Genomic DNA, 17,192 nt, shown 5'->3' with positions numbered 1-17,192 from the left:
TCAGTAGAAGCAATTTTGTTCTTCTTTGGCCTCCCAGCTGGTCTCTTACTCAATGCAAGTAAAATCATAGCATCATCAATTCAATTCGCATGAAACATTAATGATAATAGTATCATTCCCATATTTGCACAGCAACAACACTGCACTGTCCATCTAAACTTAAACAAAAAATACCAAAAATAACTTGTTCAATATAAAAATACTTCACAAGAACAACATAAAAGTCTAGAGAAATTTCTAATAATTATAATTTTCTCTGGATTATAATACCTACCTTATAATGTTCTCTGGACTCAAATAAAAGTCTAGAGAAATTTACAAACTTAAATTCACCTTCAAGATAACAAAAACAAAATTACAGAAGAATTAATGAATCTAGAGAAAATCACAGAGATATTCAATGCTAACTATTAAACACAATCACAGACAAAAATCACACAGAAGATCAGTTATCAAATTATAAGCTTCTCTGTGATTTTCACTGGACTACAAGCTTATAATTTTCTCTGTGTGATTGTGCATTATTGGACTCAAATCAGAATGCAGAGAAATTTCTCTGGAATATAAACATACAATTTTCTCTGGAATATGAACATATAATTTTCTCTGGAATACAAAGCAAAGTGTATAAAAATGAAAAGTACAGAATAAATGAAAAAAACAGAGCACAAAACTTAAGACAGTGAAGAAAAACAGAGCCGGTCTCCAAACACGAAAAACAAAACTTATCATTGATAAACATGTAACACAGAATGAAAAATCAACTCCATTGTCAATAACAAAGAATGAAAAATCAACTTCAAAAATCAAAAAATAATTCACTAAGCTGGCTTTTCTATCACTTTGATCAAAACTAAAAATAAAAACCTAATTCAAAATAAACTACAAAAACTTATTTGAAATCGGAGTCCATATATACAAATCAAATGAAAAATAAAAAACTTAAACTGATTATTAAACTTACCTGATTCAGCTCTACTGGAAATTCGAGCTTCAACACGACTTCAACTTGTACACGATCAACGAAACTCAACTACTATACGACTACAAAATTCCTATAAAATTTCCACGAAATCTGCATCATCGAAATCTCCATCGATCGCCAAGTTCATCCCAAAGTAATCTTCCACAAAAATAGTAACGTAATCTTCAGATTCCAAAATTGAAAACCACGTATAATATACAAAAGGATAAAATAGGTATTTTATAAACTAAACTAACATTGGGGGACCTTAGACACCAGAAAATATTATTGTGGATCTCTCCTCATACTAAAAGTTGGATAGGGACCTTAGACCAATTTTTCCCTTTTTTCGCAATTGTAACATGTTATTTTTTAATAAGAATTTATATTTATTTTAGATATTTTTTTAATATAAAAATTATTTTTTTTAGATTTTAATAAAATGTACAGTGTAATTTTTTTTTTTTCACAATTGCAACTTGTTATTTTTTAGTAAGAATTTATATTTATTTTAAATATTTTTTTAATATACAATTTTTTTTTCTTAGATTTTAATGAAATGCACAGTGTAATTTTTTTCTCTTTTTTTTTCGCAATTGCAACATGCTATTTTTTAATAAAAATTTATATTTTTTTAGATATTTTTAATATATAAATTATTTTTTACAGTGTAATTTTTTTCTCCTTTTTTCACAACTGCAACCTGTTATTTTTTAATAAGAATTTATGTTTGTTTTAGATATTTTTCTAATATACAAATTATTTTTTTAGATTTTTTATCAAAATAATTTAACAATCCCATCACTAATCATAGTGTATGGGAGAAGTTGAAAATGGTCCGGCAGTAGGTATGGGAGAAGTCAAATAGACATGTGGGTTAGGAGAAGTCAATAAATACTGAGATTTTTTTTTATTAAAATCAAAAAATTAAAAAATTAAGATTGAGGTATTGGAACTCCCACAAGACTTGTAAGTTAAAAACCTTATTTTCCTTAAATTTTAATGAAATGCACAGTGTAATTTTTTTTTTTTCTTTTTTCTTTTTTCTTTTTTTGCACTTGCAACATGTTATGTTTTAATAAGAATTTATATTTTTTAATATACAAATTATTTTTTATAGTGTAATTTTTTTTTCTCTTTTTTTCACAATTGCAACTTGTTATTTTTTAATAAGAACTTATATTTGTTTTAGATATTTTTTTAATATAAAAATTATTTTTTTTAGATTTTTTATCAAAATAATTTAACAATCTCATCACTAACCATAGTGTATGGGAGAAGTTGAATATGGTTCGGTAGTAGTTATGAGAGAAGTCAAAAAGTCTTGTGGGTTAGGAGAAGTCAATAAATGCTGAGGCTTTTTTTCTTAAAATCAAAAAATTAAAAAATTAAGATTGAAATATTATAGCTCCCGCATGACTTGTAAGTTAAAAATCTCATTTTCCTTACATAATATATATAGATAGATTTGAAAAAAATTATTTCGATATACAAATGGATAAATAAGTCAAAATGTGCTTAATTATGTGCATCTCACGAATCAAATTAAATTTTTTTGTTTTTGTCCATCTTATTGATGTCTTAATATTAATTTATATTTAATTTTATATATATAAGTAATATTTATCCTTAAATTTTTTCTCTCCTATGTGGCATATCTCTCTTTTGGTCTTCTTTTTTTTTTTTTTTTTTTTTAATGTCACGTAACAAACCCTCATACTTAATTATTTCTAAAATCTAATATTTAAAAGACTTCTACTTAATCTAAATCACCCATAAAATAAAATTTAAAATAATTATATGTACTAAAAAATACTTTGCGAATTAATTTTCTTCTATTTTTTTCACTTTTGTTCAAGTATTCAATTTGTATATTAAAATTAAATATATTTCTTATATTTTTGTCTATTATTTATATTTTATTATTAATTTATATTGAGTTTCCTATTTAACATGAAATTGTTTATTAGGAAAAATTTATGTTTAATTTAAAATTTATATACATATATATAATTATATATAATATGTATAAACATTTTTAAAATTGATATTAAAGAAAAATCAATACTTCAACATAATTAATCTATCTTTTTTTTCTTAATCTAATCGCAACATACTTATATTTAATTTTTTAAAATAATTTTTTTTATAACTTTCATTCATACTTTTTTTTTTATATATTTCCAACTGAATAAAAATAAATGAATAATTAGAATCACTTTTAATTGTATGTTACTATTTTTCTTTTCAATTTAACTACTATTATTAATGTCAAATTGAATGTTTATTTAATTATGTTATAATTTAATATCATATAAAATTATTTTATATTTATTTCAATTACACTTTTATAGCACGATTATTAAAATATACATAAATAATTAAAATAAAATTATTATATATATACTTGTTTAAATAATACTTTTATTGAACAATAAGGTTAAGATTATCAAAAAAAATAATTAGAATTATTTTTTAATTTTAACTGACTTTTTTTCTCCAATTTTATCATTATTTTTAATATTAAAATGAATCTTTTTTTTCTCCAATTTTATCATTATTTTTAATATTAAAATGAATCACATTTTGTAATATATTTTTTAAATAATTCTATATTTATGCATACATAGATATATATATATATATATATATATATATATATATATATATATATATATATATAATTCTTTTGCAATGTATACATTGCAACATATTTTTTAAAATAATTTATATATAGATATTTATAAATAATTTAATTTAATTTTATAAATATTATTTTTTTTAAAAAAAATTAACCTATACATTGCACGGTCAACTACTACTACTACTAACAATAACAATAATAAACCAAATTGACCACCTACAACATGCTTAAAATTGAATGGTTAAAATCGTTTTATAAACAGAAATGATACAAATCCTTTTGTTTTTTACCCTCGCAACTCCACAGACACATTTCAATCAGAGATAGAAAGGGAAAAAAATAAAAAACAAAAAATTAGCCAATCACAATGGGCCTGTTTAGTAACCATTCCGTTTTCAGTTTTCAATTTATTTTCACAAAAAGTTTAAAAACTGTCATAAAAACTTATTTGATAATTTTTTTAATTTATAAATGGTTGTCTCAATTTATAAATTTGAGGAAAAAAACGTAAACTCAAAAAATGAGTTTACATTTTCAGTTTTCAATTTTTTTTTCAATTAATTTTTTTTTCAAATAATTTTTTTTCAATTATTTTTTTCCAACTAATTTTTTTTTCAAATAATTTTTTTCCCAAATAATTTTTTTTTTCAATTAATTTATTTTTTCAAATATTTTTTTCCCAATTAATTTATTTTTTCAAATAATTTTTTTTTCAAATATTTTTTTTTCCAATTAATTTTTTTCAATTATTTTTTTAATTAATTTTTTTTTTCAATTATTTTTTTTTCCAATTAAATTTTTTTTCATTAATTTTTTTCAATTATAATGTGTGTGATCCTATTGTCATAAATAATAAAAATAAATATAAATATTTTAAGCCTGAACAAACATATTTTTTAATTTATGTTTTTTAAATATTTTGTTCAAACCAAACACATTTGTAATTTATCTTTTTCTAAAAATAAACAAAAAGTAATTTATAAAATTTTTATAAACATAAATTAAAAACGTAAACGTTACCCAACGCTATCAATACATTAGAAGTGGTGGGATTTTCAAAAAGAGAATCTCAATCTTTTTTTCATTTTATAAATTTTTTTTTTTAAAAAAAATGGGCTTTACCTCCCGAAAAAAAAAAAAAAAAAAACATGATTAAAGATTCAACAATGATTCATCCCACTAAAAACATCACCACTGATAGCACTAATGCATTAAAAAAGTAAAAAAAAAAAAAACACAACTCCAAGACCAAAACATCACATCATTAATGGCGAGACCCACTGCCACCTAATTAGTGAGAGCACTAATTAGTGCTCCCAAACATTTTTCTTAAAGATTTGGTTATGCTCACACCCCCACACACACATTTGAGAGGGAGAGAGAAAAAAAAAATAAAAGTAATATGTGACCACAAATCAATTAGAAATGGTGGGGTTAAAAACTGTGGACTCGTACTATTTTCCTTAAAGATTTTGGTCGACATGGTGTGTGTATGCCCTTTCTTGACCAAAAGAAGAAACAAGTGGAAGAGATTCAATCGTTGAACGGTTCAGATCGAAGCTGGTCCACTGGGGGCCGGCCCCACACGTAATCATATTCAAATGTCGCGACGCGTGGCCGGCCAACAATCTCTAATAATAACGCACTTACGTGGATTGAGTACATACATATATATTTGACGTGTGGGGTCCAAATCCAACTGGCTCTTTTGCGGTCCACGTCACTGCCGGTTATATAGGCTGTTCCTTCCACGTCATCTCGATCGCTACCCCATACAATCTCTCTCTCCCTTCTCTCTTTCCAAAATAAAATGTTCAAAATACTGTATAATTCATTAAAAATTGCATTAATTCGCATTGATTTATTCATTAATTATGGATTAAATTTTAAATTTTATAATCTTTCCGTAAAACGTTCTATTTTACATATATCTTTTTTAATCTTTAATAAAATATCAAAATAAAAATGAATGTACGAGAAATTTAAGATATGGAATTTGTTACAAATTAATAGTTATATATATAAAAAATATTATGTAAAATTATATGAAAAATATTATTCAAATTAGTATTACATATTATGCAAATATTTGATAATTGTTTAAAAATATTCTTTAATCAACTAGCTAATTGAAATTGTCCCAAACCCTCCAAACCGAGATTTGATTATTTGTTAATCCGTTATTCACGTTTGATTTATAATTTTACTTTCAAATCGTCCAAACCGCATCAAGAACCACATTGCCACGTCATTGATGTAGGAAAATATTTTCAAAAAATCAATTTAATACAAATAAATAATAAAATTAAATACAAGAAATTTCTTATAAAAATTCTTCAAAAGTTATAACAGTTTGCTCTCAGATGTGAACATTGTCTAAGGACAATGTCACTGTCACAACTAATAACTTATTTCAAATATTTTTGAAGAATTTGTCCTAGACAAATGGAGGAGAAACAAAAAAGAATTTGTCTCCTAAGGAATATTTCTATACCTATTAATTAATTTTAAATATGGGAGTGAAATAGAGTAACTATAAGAAATTTTAAATTTTTGGTAATACTTAAATTAGCACAATGTCACTGTCACAACTAATAACTTATTTTAAATAAAATAATATTTTATTCATTCAAAACAAATATTTGTAACACGAGAAAATTTAATTATCTCTTTGAATCCAAAAGAAAAACTCCCACATGAATAATTATTTACTCTTTCTTTATGGTTAATATTTAGTGCAACAAAATCTATGCAACTCTGACATAATTGAAGACTCACTAAAACATCTAAACCAACATTATTACACAAGTACAATAATGGTGACAAACTATGTCTTTAAGACAAAAATTTGCTCTCGCCTCTAGTGCTTGCGATTGATAGGCATCTTACTTCTAAAATACAACGATTACCACACACATAAATTGCATAACTTTTTGTGTATAAAACGAACCAATTTATATCATGCGCTTTATATCCTTGCTTAGATATAAGTATGAATCCTATAACTCCTTATCAAAATGAATGCCATAGGACTAGTGTTTATAGAAGAATTTGTGATTATTTAAAAGGGTCATAACTCTTGAGTCACACCTTTCACATGAAAAGACACCATGAAAGATTACATTATTTTATTCAAATGGAATCCAATTTCATTCACTTCTAAATTTTTTCAACAATCGATTATCTTGTTGGTCTCACAAACTTCCCCTTTCCCATAAATTCCAATAATATTTTATAATTTATTCATTATTTCTGAATTTTTTTTAAATTCAAAATTTGATGTTTATAATAAAATAAATCTTAAAATTTTAATTTTATCAATTTAAACTCTAATTTTTTTAATTTATTTTCAATCTCAATTATCGTTCTATTTTTGTTAAGTAAAATTGATTAAAAAAATGATATTTCAATCATTATACTCAACGAAAAATAATATTTTAGGCATTTTATATACAGTTACATTAAGTTTAATGATTGAAATATATTTTTTAGTCAATTTTACTTAACGGAAATAGGCGAATAGTTTAAATTGAAAATAAATCAAAATATTATGATTTAAATTAATAAAATAAAAAATTCATGATTTATTTTGTTATAAGAGTCAAAACTCTAAAAAAAATTTCTTTTATAATTTTCTCTCATTTTTTTTCCTCATGATTTATGTAAGTATTTAATTCCTTGGTTGGACACACATTCAATGTATTATTCCGATAAAACGGAATAATTGACACCGGTCTTGCCTCAGTTGACTCGGTTTTGCTGGCAATTCATTCCAACATTTATTTTTAATAATTTTTAAAATTTTATTATGTTATACATAATAAAAAATTATTTATCAAATTTATATAGAAGCACGGGTAAAAAAAAATTTAAAAAAATGAAATAATTTAATTGGTCAAAAGTTTTGCGCTCTTATCACACTGGGAATTTTTCGGCCTTCTTCATAGATGGTATTGGTAACCAACTTGACAACGTGATACTTTAAAAAGTTGGTAAAAAAATTGACTTTTTGATTTTTTAATTGTTTTAGTAATTTTTTTTTGACAAAAAATTGACTTTTTTATCTTAAAAAAGCTGAAAAACTAAAAAATTATTTTTTTGCAACTTCCCAGAACACCCCGCATGTGGAGGGAGAATGGTTCATAAAAAGTTGGGACGAAGGATTCAAAATGAGCTGGAATGGGCAACGTTTGAGTGAGTAGGGCTATTGATAATAGTTTCTTTTTTCTAATGCATATTGGTAAAATTGTGGGAAAATGATTATACCTTATACTTTAACTGTTTATAACTTATAATTATGAACATAAGTTGATTTTTTACTTATAAATTAAGCTTCTTCTCCCCCACTCAAAGAATAAGTTGATTTTTTACTTACAAAAAGTTATAAGTTGTATTGTTAAGCTGAATCAAACACATCAAAATAGCTTAAATTAAGCTAAAAGCTAAAATAAACTGAAAATAAACCCTACCAAATAGGGCCATTATATGATTGGATGACTGATTAAGAATTTATCACAACTAAAAATAAGTAAAAAAAAATCTCCCAAATTGCTTTAAATATAATAATTGATTTGTTTTGATTTTAAAAACATGATTCATGAAATATATTATTAAGAAGTACAAATTATTATTTTGAAAGACTTTTTATTTTTCCTATTATACTTCTTTTTTTTTTTTAGCTATATTTCTTTTTTTCTATTATCACACATTAATATCAATCGCCGTTAGCTATCGCCAAAAAAGTCACCTGCGCTAAGTGGCGGCGGCCGACAAATAGGTGAACAAATAAACACGTGGACATATAGGTGAACAAATAGGTAAATAATTAGAAGTAATATATAGTGTTTCAAATTGTTATTGTCCTTATAGGCAAAAAAATAAAAAATAAATAAAAAGTTTGAAACAATTGTCCCACAAATTTTAAATTTGGACCTAAGTGCACTAAATTTTATAATTATTTTTTTTTTTATTTGTCAAAAGACGATTTCATATCAAAATTAACTAAAGTAATTATGTAATCTCTCAAAGTCAAGAGCCATGAGAACAAAAAGAGTAGCGCTACTTCAGCTAAAAAATTAAACTATTTTTCAAACCAATGATTCGGTAATGTATTACAACATCTAAAATAACTCTCTTTCTCGTGTAATCTTTAATCATTAATTAATCATGTCCTTAACACATCTGTGAATCTAAAAAGTAGGTCTAAAAAATGAGCTTATATATTATTTTTGAAAAGAAAATAATTTTGTCTCACCCATCTATCTATTTTTATTTTTCAAATTTGATTAAAATAATTAGTGTAAGGCAAGACTCAAATTATATTAAATAAAATAGAAAAATTTATGTGTAACTCTTAATAGGTGAACTTATTGTTCAATAGGTTCTATGATAATTAATGATATTTTTCATCAAATACTATTAAAAATGTCACTAATTGTTAATTTTCAGTAATAGTTTAAAAGTTGTCACAAAAAATGTCACTAATTATAAGTTTTAACGACAGTTTAAAAAAATCGTCACAAAAAAGTCACTAATTTTCAACTTTCAGCGCCAGTTTAAAAAATTCATCACAGAAAAACGTCACTAATTGTAAATTTTAGTGACAATTTATAAAAATCATGACAAAAAAAGTCATGCAAAAATCGTCACAAAAAAAATATTTGTAATGACGATTTTACTATAACTTATTTTTAATAAGACTTGATGAAAATTAAATTAAATTATTATGATCTATTAGTGTTTTGCCCAATAAATAAAATAGTGGTAGTGCTCAAAATTAATGATCTTCTAACATAGTAAAGTAAAATTCAAGAAAACTTATGTACTTATGTTAAAAATAGTTGCATCAAAACACTGAAAGAATAAAAATTTAAAATTATTTTTAACCCGAAAAAATTCGAATGAAAATGATGAGTTTGTATTTTTTTTTTTCATTTTATTTGTTAAATTAATTTTTAATTTTTTGAGAAAAATGTAAATGAAATACAAATTAAAGAAAATGGTGTAAAAAATATATGAATGGAATATACACTAAAATTTTTATCCATTTTTTCCTTTTTAATTGTTTGGGATGATCTAAATAAGTGTATTTTTTGAATTTTTATGAAATACGGGTTGGGTTTGAAGTGATGTGGTAGAAAAATTATGTGACTTAAATAAGATGATATAACTTGAATAAGATAGTAACTTTTTAACTTTTTGACTTTTTTAGAGGATACCAAACCTATTAGTCTTTAAAAAACTCATTTATTGTCAAAAAATTTACTTTAACAACTCTAAAAAGTAAATAGAAAGCCAAAAAAATTAGGCATATGCTACATAAATTGACATTTTTAGCATTAATTTTTTGGGACAATTACATGGAAAACCCTTAGGGTTTGACAAAATAATTTTTTTAAATTTTGTCAATTTAAACTTTAATCTTTTGATTAGTTTTCAATCTAAATCTTTCGTTTATTTTTTGTTAAGTAAAATCGGCAGAAAAAATAATATTTTAATTATTAAACTCAATGTAGGTATACATAAAATGTCAAGAAAACCAGCACGCTTGGGAAAATAGAAAGAGGGTCTTTTCCCTTTGACTTTACTTAATGAAAATAGACAAATTGTTAAGATTGAAAACAAATAAAAATTTGGGATTTAAATTAACAAAATTAAAAACGTAGAGTTTCGTTTGTTAAAAATGTCAAACCCTGGGTTTTTTCTTCTTTTTTTTTTTTGTAATTTCTCCTAATTTTTTTGGGAAAGATTTATGTTTAACCAATAAATAGTTTTTAATTATCTCCCCAAAAAGATCTGATTCTGAAGTTGAGCATGTATTGAGAGTTTTAGAACCACTAGGGTGTGCAAAAAAACTGTGCAACTGCCCCAACTAAAACCGATTCAAACTAATCTTTGTGGTTTGAGAGTATGAGCTAATTGAGTGACAAAAAAAATTACTGGTCAGTTGACTTGTGGGTTATCATTAGGGCTACAAATGAACAGAGCCGTTTGTGAACAGGCTCGAGCTCGACTCGGTAAGAGCTCGTTCGAATTCGGTTCGTTAATTTTTTTTTGCGTTCGAGCTCGTTAAATTTTTAATAAACAAGCCCAAACATTCTAAAGCTCAGCTCGTAAGATCGACTCGTTAACTGGCTCGTTTAATATTTATTATTTATATATTAAATAATATAAAAATATGTATAAAAAATAAGAGAAATATGCTATTTATATATTTAAAAATATAAATGTAAATGATAGTTAGCTATAGATAGTACATTTATATAATAGTGGTAGTAGATATTATTATTTTAGTAAAATATGAACTTTTTTTTAGTATGTTTATATATATTGTATATATAATTGTATAATCAAAGTTTTAATTGTAACTTTAGTCTCACATTCAAGTATGAATTTATAAATTTTTTGGCTCGTTAAAACTCGTGAACAGGCTCGGGTCGAGCCTAAGCCAACTCGGCTCGAGCTCGGTTCGTTAAATTTTTATTCAGCTTGAGAGCTCGAGCTGGTTAAAATCTTAATAAACAAGCTTAAACATACTAAAGCTCGGCTCGGCTCGGCTCGTTTGCAGCCCTAGTTATCATTAATCAGATGACACATACACCTCATGTTCATTGCATACATTTTACTAATTTCATCATTTTGTATATTAATTTATAATTGATTTTGTACAAGATCATGCATTCAATTAATTTGTAAGTTATATATCAGAAATTGGAATGAATAATCAATTTTGTTTATTTGAAATTGTAAAAAAAATTGAGATTATATGGTATGTTGTTTTTCATTTTGTATTTCTAAGATTTTCAAATTATTTATTTGAATACGTCAAAATATTTAATCAACCTATCAAAATAAAGATAGTTAAATTGACAACAAATTAAAAAAATTCTTAATCCATTTAATTATCCAAATTGACCCATGCGCACCATTAAAAACCGGCCGAGGGGCCAAAGGGCCAAGGTAACTTGAATTTAAAAATCCCAACTGTCACATGGTATTTTATTTTATTTTTTTCAGCAACATTTAATTTGAGATTTTTAATTTCTTAAAAAAAAATTGGCAGTGGGAAAACAACTTTAAATACTTCAACACAACATTGAAAGTTAGAAATTGTTTTTGATTGAGAAGAACAAACAAAGCATACAAGGGCAAAGAATGAACAATATGCAATTTGTTTCTTCAAAATTAAAGAAAGGAATAGAAGAAAGTGACCCAAAATGTAGCTGGATTGTCCCCCTTAATAAACAAAACATACAAGGACAAAATGTCAAAATCATTAAAAAACTAAGATAAAATAAAGTGACCTAATTTCTTTTAAATTAAAATAAATTGGGTTGTCTTAATCAGTTTAGGCTTATGACTCTCGTATGAAAAGTCATGGATTCGAATCTTAAACGGTAGGCTAATAGTTAAAGTCTAAAGATTTCATTTCTCACTCTTTTTTAGGCAATCTCTACTCCACGCACCACTAAAAATAAAAAAAAATAAAAATAAATATGATATAAACATGAGTAACACGTATTTTATATGATCATTCCAAATAAATTTTATAGTTCTATTTTCTTGCACATAATCTATGACTATGAGTTTTCTAATCTCCTCCAGCATCTCAGAGTCATCCCAAGTAGTTATCTAAGGTTTCATTTTTTCAAAGGCTCCAGAATTTTAGTTTATTTGTTATTTAAAAAAACAAAAAACAAAAAACTTATTCTCTAGAACCTAATAAAAAATCTTTGTCAAATGATACAACAAAAAGTAAACGCTTACTTGTTCAAAGGCCTTAAAAAAAAAAACAGCATGCATTGTGCAAGGGCTCTAACGGTGGAATGCGATAAAAATCCAGAAGGTCCTTAATTGTAAAGGCTTTAAAGAGACCTTTCTTGTACAAAAGGTCTTGTAAAAAGCAAAATTTCTTTATTCAAATAATTTTTGTAAAAAATAAAAAGTCTACTTATGACAAAAGTCAACAACTGAACCCACTAAATTATAATTTTGAACCCACACTTTTCACAACCACTACTCTTTGAACCCTCCAATGAAAAATTTTTACTTTTTGAATTTTTTTTTAATGATATGTCTACTTTTTGTTCAAGTATTTTATATGTAAAAAAATATTATTTTGTAGTCTTACTTTGGGAGATCAATGGATGAATGATTGTTTAGTTATATATATTGAAGAGGATGTATTTGATAGTGTTAATAATGAGTTTATTATGCAACGATTTCAAAATATGAAATCTCGTTGTGGTCAATTGTAAAAACACATGTATTAATATGTCTTTTTGATTAAAGATTAGTATTAATATATTGACATTCCTTTTGTTTATAATTTGAGAATTTAAATTAATTTGTTAATTTTTTGTAAATAGGTGACATATATGATTAGTGTGAATTTTTTGTATATATGTTATTTAAATTTTTGATTGACACCACTAACAATAATTCCTGGAATCGCCACTAGATGATGTCATCTTCCACCAATCTTTGCCTGCTTCCCAACGTCCTAATCAAATAGGGCATAGTATCACTGTCTTGGTTATCTCTAAATATTCTGTGTGACACTTAGTCACTCACAAACTTGGTTAGTAATGCCAAGTTAGCCTAACCGTTTGGTACACAAGATGGAGATTAGCACACACAAGAAAGTTTGAGAGAATGCACTTGCATTGGTAGAAAGAATTTACACTCCCAAGTTTGATATCTAAGTAGGTTGCGAGGCAAATAAGCACGCATTCTTATACAAACAACTTAATCCTACCATAAACAATCTAAAATGTATAATTTTCTTAGAGCTTTTCATAACCTTACAACAATAATCTAGAACCTATCTAAAACATTATGTACAAACTCTAGAATTATGTATATGCAGTGGTAGAGCTAGAATTTTGGTTCAGAGAGATTAGTATTGAGTTGAAACCTTAACAAAAATCACAATCAAACTTAATCTAATTTTTATTTGATGGTAGGAATAAAAACCACTGTAATGCAAATGTTAGATTTAAATATAAGCTCAAGTTAACCTAATTTTTAATCACATGCCTTATAAAATATGAAAACAAAATTATATTAAGTTGCATACACAAACGAGATGTAAATAAAAAAAAAAAAAAAAAACAACGCCCAATTAGTACACATTAATGTGTGTTTGGGAGGAAAAAAATTGAGTACATACCTAACCTTTAGCATAATGCACAAAGTGGTGGCCCCAAGACTTGAAACCATAACCTTAAGGTTATTAGGCCAAGTCTTAACCATTGAACCAATAAAAAAAGAATTGAGAGAGAAGATGAATAAATAATACAAAAACACAACTATATATCATTTTTTTTAATATATATATATATAGTTTTGAATCATTGAATTTCATAGTATTACTAGTAGTTGTCGTTAATTGTGTAATAAATATCTCTAAACAAATGAGCTAACTATGAGTATTCATATAAGAGGTGTGGAGGGATAAAATATTAGCCCAAGCCCAAATCAATTAGGCATCGGCCTAGAAGGAAATAAATGCCCACATAAGCTTTTTAGGGAGCCCATTGGAAATAACTAGCTACAAGCTAGCTCGTGACTACAAGCGTGCAGGGCAATCAAACATACAGATATCCTTCTAGAAGAAAGATCCACTGAACAAAAGAGGAACGTTGAATTAAGTTTCATCCAACAGCAGAAACATCAGACAGCAAATGCAGGAGCATAGGTCGGGCCTAATAGACAGTAAGGTCGTCCGATCAACTTGATCTGATGTACACAGAGCTAGGCAAGTTGGCCACTAGCATCTAATATAATCTAAGTCATCTGTAAGATGATGATCCAATGATCAAGGGCAAAAGCAATTTGGCAATTCAACCGAACAGAGCTAGATAAAGGCAAAACTCTTAGATTGAACATCAATCCAACGGATGAGATTCAAGTCAGGAAACTATAAAAGACAAAGTAGGTGAAACACAGAAGACAGACCGGAGGTAATCAAAGAATCCTCTTTTAAATATGAATTATATTCCTATGGCCAAACAGTATACTAACTTCATCATTAAAGGATCCTCCTAACCTATCCAGGTCAAGGGTGATCACTGACATTTTGATTTCTCTTAACAGAGTAAAGGAGGAGACACATTATCTCGCTTTTTCTTGTGGAGATATTCTCACTTCCCACAAGAGGTAACATAACAAAAATTCGGTGACATATAATATTTCTCTAATATAAAAAAATTAGTGACACATAGTATTATATTAAACAAGTGTTTTTGGAGAGAAAATGTAAAGAAAATAGTAATTTAAAATTTTAATAACATATTTAAATGGATTAAATTTATTTTTTAAAAAAAATTTTTACTAAAAGCAAAAGAACAATTTTTTAAAAGTTGAGGGGGACATGACCCCTGCTCCTTATTTGCATCCACCACTATGTACAAGGATACTATAACGCTGTCAACTTTTTCCAGAGATTCTCCAAACTTCCATTAGCCTCAATTCATTTAATTATCTTTTGATGGAAACTTTATATAAGTAACTCGACAGGACGTGACAATAGCTTACTTGTCATTATTTTAATTTTTATTTTATAAAGTAACTATAATAGAAACATCTAAAAGTATATTTTGGGTGAGCAACACCCAAAGCATACCAGGCTTAGTTTGCAAGGTCATTCAAAATGGTACATTTTGCTTGTGGTTTTGTTGCTTTGTATTAAAAACAATTTCAAATTCTCATAGAAAATGATATGTAAATTGAAATTTTATACAATTCATTTTGGCTGAAAAGCCATGTGAGGGTCATTTTTTCAATTATGAGTCATAAAGCGTGGGCTTTTAATTTAAAATTAAAAGACCAAAAATATCACATTATTTTATACAATAATTATTTCTACTTGTATAGCATTATCATTTTTAGGTTGTTATTTTTCTAAATATTATGGAAATATTCTTTAATTTTAATTTAAACCTTGATGTTATGATTTCACATCGATAAACATAGGATTTGGCCATGTACATATAAATCACTTGGGCAACATTCCTTTATAGGCCAGTTTTTAAAGGAGTTCTATCTAAAGGATTCATATCACTTGAATTTGTGGAAAGAAATTTAAAAAAATAAAAATAAAACAAACTTTTTTGGGTAGAAAAATGAGAAGTCACAATTGGGTGATCACGTTTAATATTTATGTGATGTAATATGAGCCTGTAATAATGATTTGCATTTTGAAGTTACCCGATGGATGTGGGGTTACTGTTGTGTGCCCCCTCACTACTGTTACTGTTGTGGAATGAAACGGCAGTGTTTTGTGTATATTTGCTTCTTCTTCTTTTTTTTTTTTCTTTTTTTGTTTGGTTGGTCACTTTTTTACTTTAACTCTTAATTTTTTTTATTTTTTTTTTATTTTAGGATTTAGAGTTTAGGGTTTAGTTCTTAAAATTTATTTTATTTTATTTTAGAGTTTAGGAATAAAATTTATTTTTTTTATTTTAGGGTTTAGGATTTATGGTTTAATTCTTAAATTTTTTTTATTTTAGGGTTTAGGGATAAAAATTTTTTTTTTTTATTTAAGGTTTTAGGGTTTAATTCTTAAAATCTATTTTTTTATTTTAAGGATTAGGATTTAGGATTTAGGGTTTAGGGTTTAGGGTTTAATTCTTAAATTTTTTTTATTTTTATTTTATGATTTAGGGTTTAAGGTTTAATTCTTAAAATTTTTTAATTTTATTTTAGGGTTTAGGGATAAATTTTTTTTTTTATTTTAGGATTTAGGGTTTAGAGTTTAATTCTTAAAATTTATTTATTTTTATTTTAGAATTTAAGGTTTAGGGAAAAATGTAATTTATCATGCCAAAAAATAAAGTCAAAACATGAAAGAAAAAAGAAAGATTAAACGGTAGGCACAGCAGGATTAGCCACGGCAGGGACCCGCGTCCAGTTAGAATTTGTATTTCTAAGTTAATTCTCAATTAGGAAAAATATATAAATAAAATAAGCTCTTATGGGAGTAGAAAAATGAGAAGGAAATGAATAGGTAATTGTAAAAAAATATATATATCTATATATATTTGATTAATCGTACAAAAATGAAAAATATTTTAGTAAATTCGTTTTCTTTTCTTAGAATTGAACACAATTCGGATACAAGAATAACCTGTGGCCATGTTTAGTTTTATTTTTCAAAATTAGTTTTGGAATTTTTTTTGAAAAAATAAAAATTAATTTGATAAAACTAAATATCAAAAATATATTTTAAAAATTTTTTAAATTATTTCTATTTCCCCAAAAGATAAAGCTATACAAAAATAATAAGTATTTTTTATTTTTTCTCCAAATTACTTTTTTTATTTTTTATTTTTTATTTTTTAAAAATGATTATGAAAATCAAACCAAACTTTGTTTTGTTTTGACACCAATCTCAAAAATTATTTTAAGAAACAAAAAGTTATAGTTAATTGGATGATAATGTGATTATTTGGTGCAATTTATATGAGGTGTTTATAATTATTATTTTTTTATAAATATTTTAAGAGTTTGTATCAAATTATTTGATATAATTTTTTCTTATAGCTTATTAAGCAAAAATAATTTAACTAAACTTTAAAAAAA

This window comes from Camellia sinensis, chromosome 8 (assembly GCF_055761805.1).
Source record: "Camellia sinensis isolate YWXY chromosome 8, ASM5576180v1, whole genome shotgun sequence".
Classification (NCBI taxonomy): Eukaryota; Viridiplantae; Streptophyta; class Magnoliopsida; order Ericales; family Theaceae; genus Camellia; species Camellia sinensis.
This window is presented reverse-complemented; position numbering follows the sequence as displayed.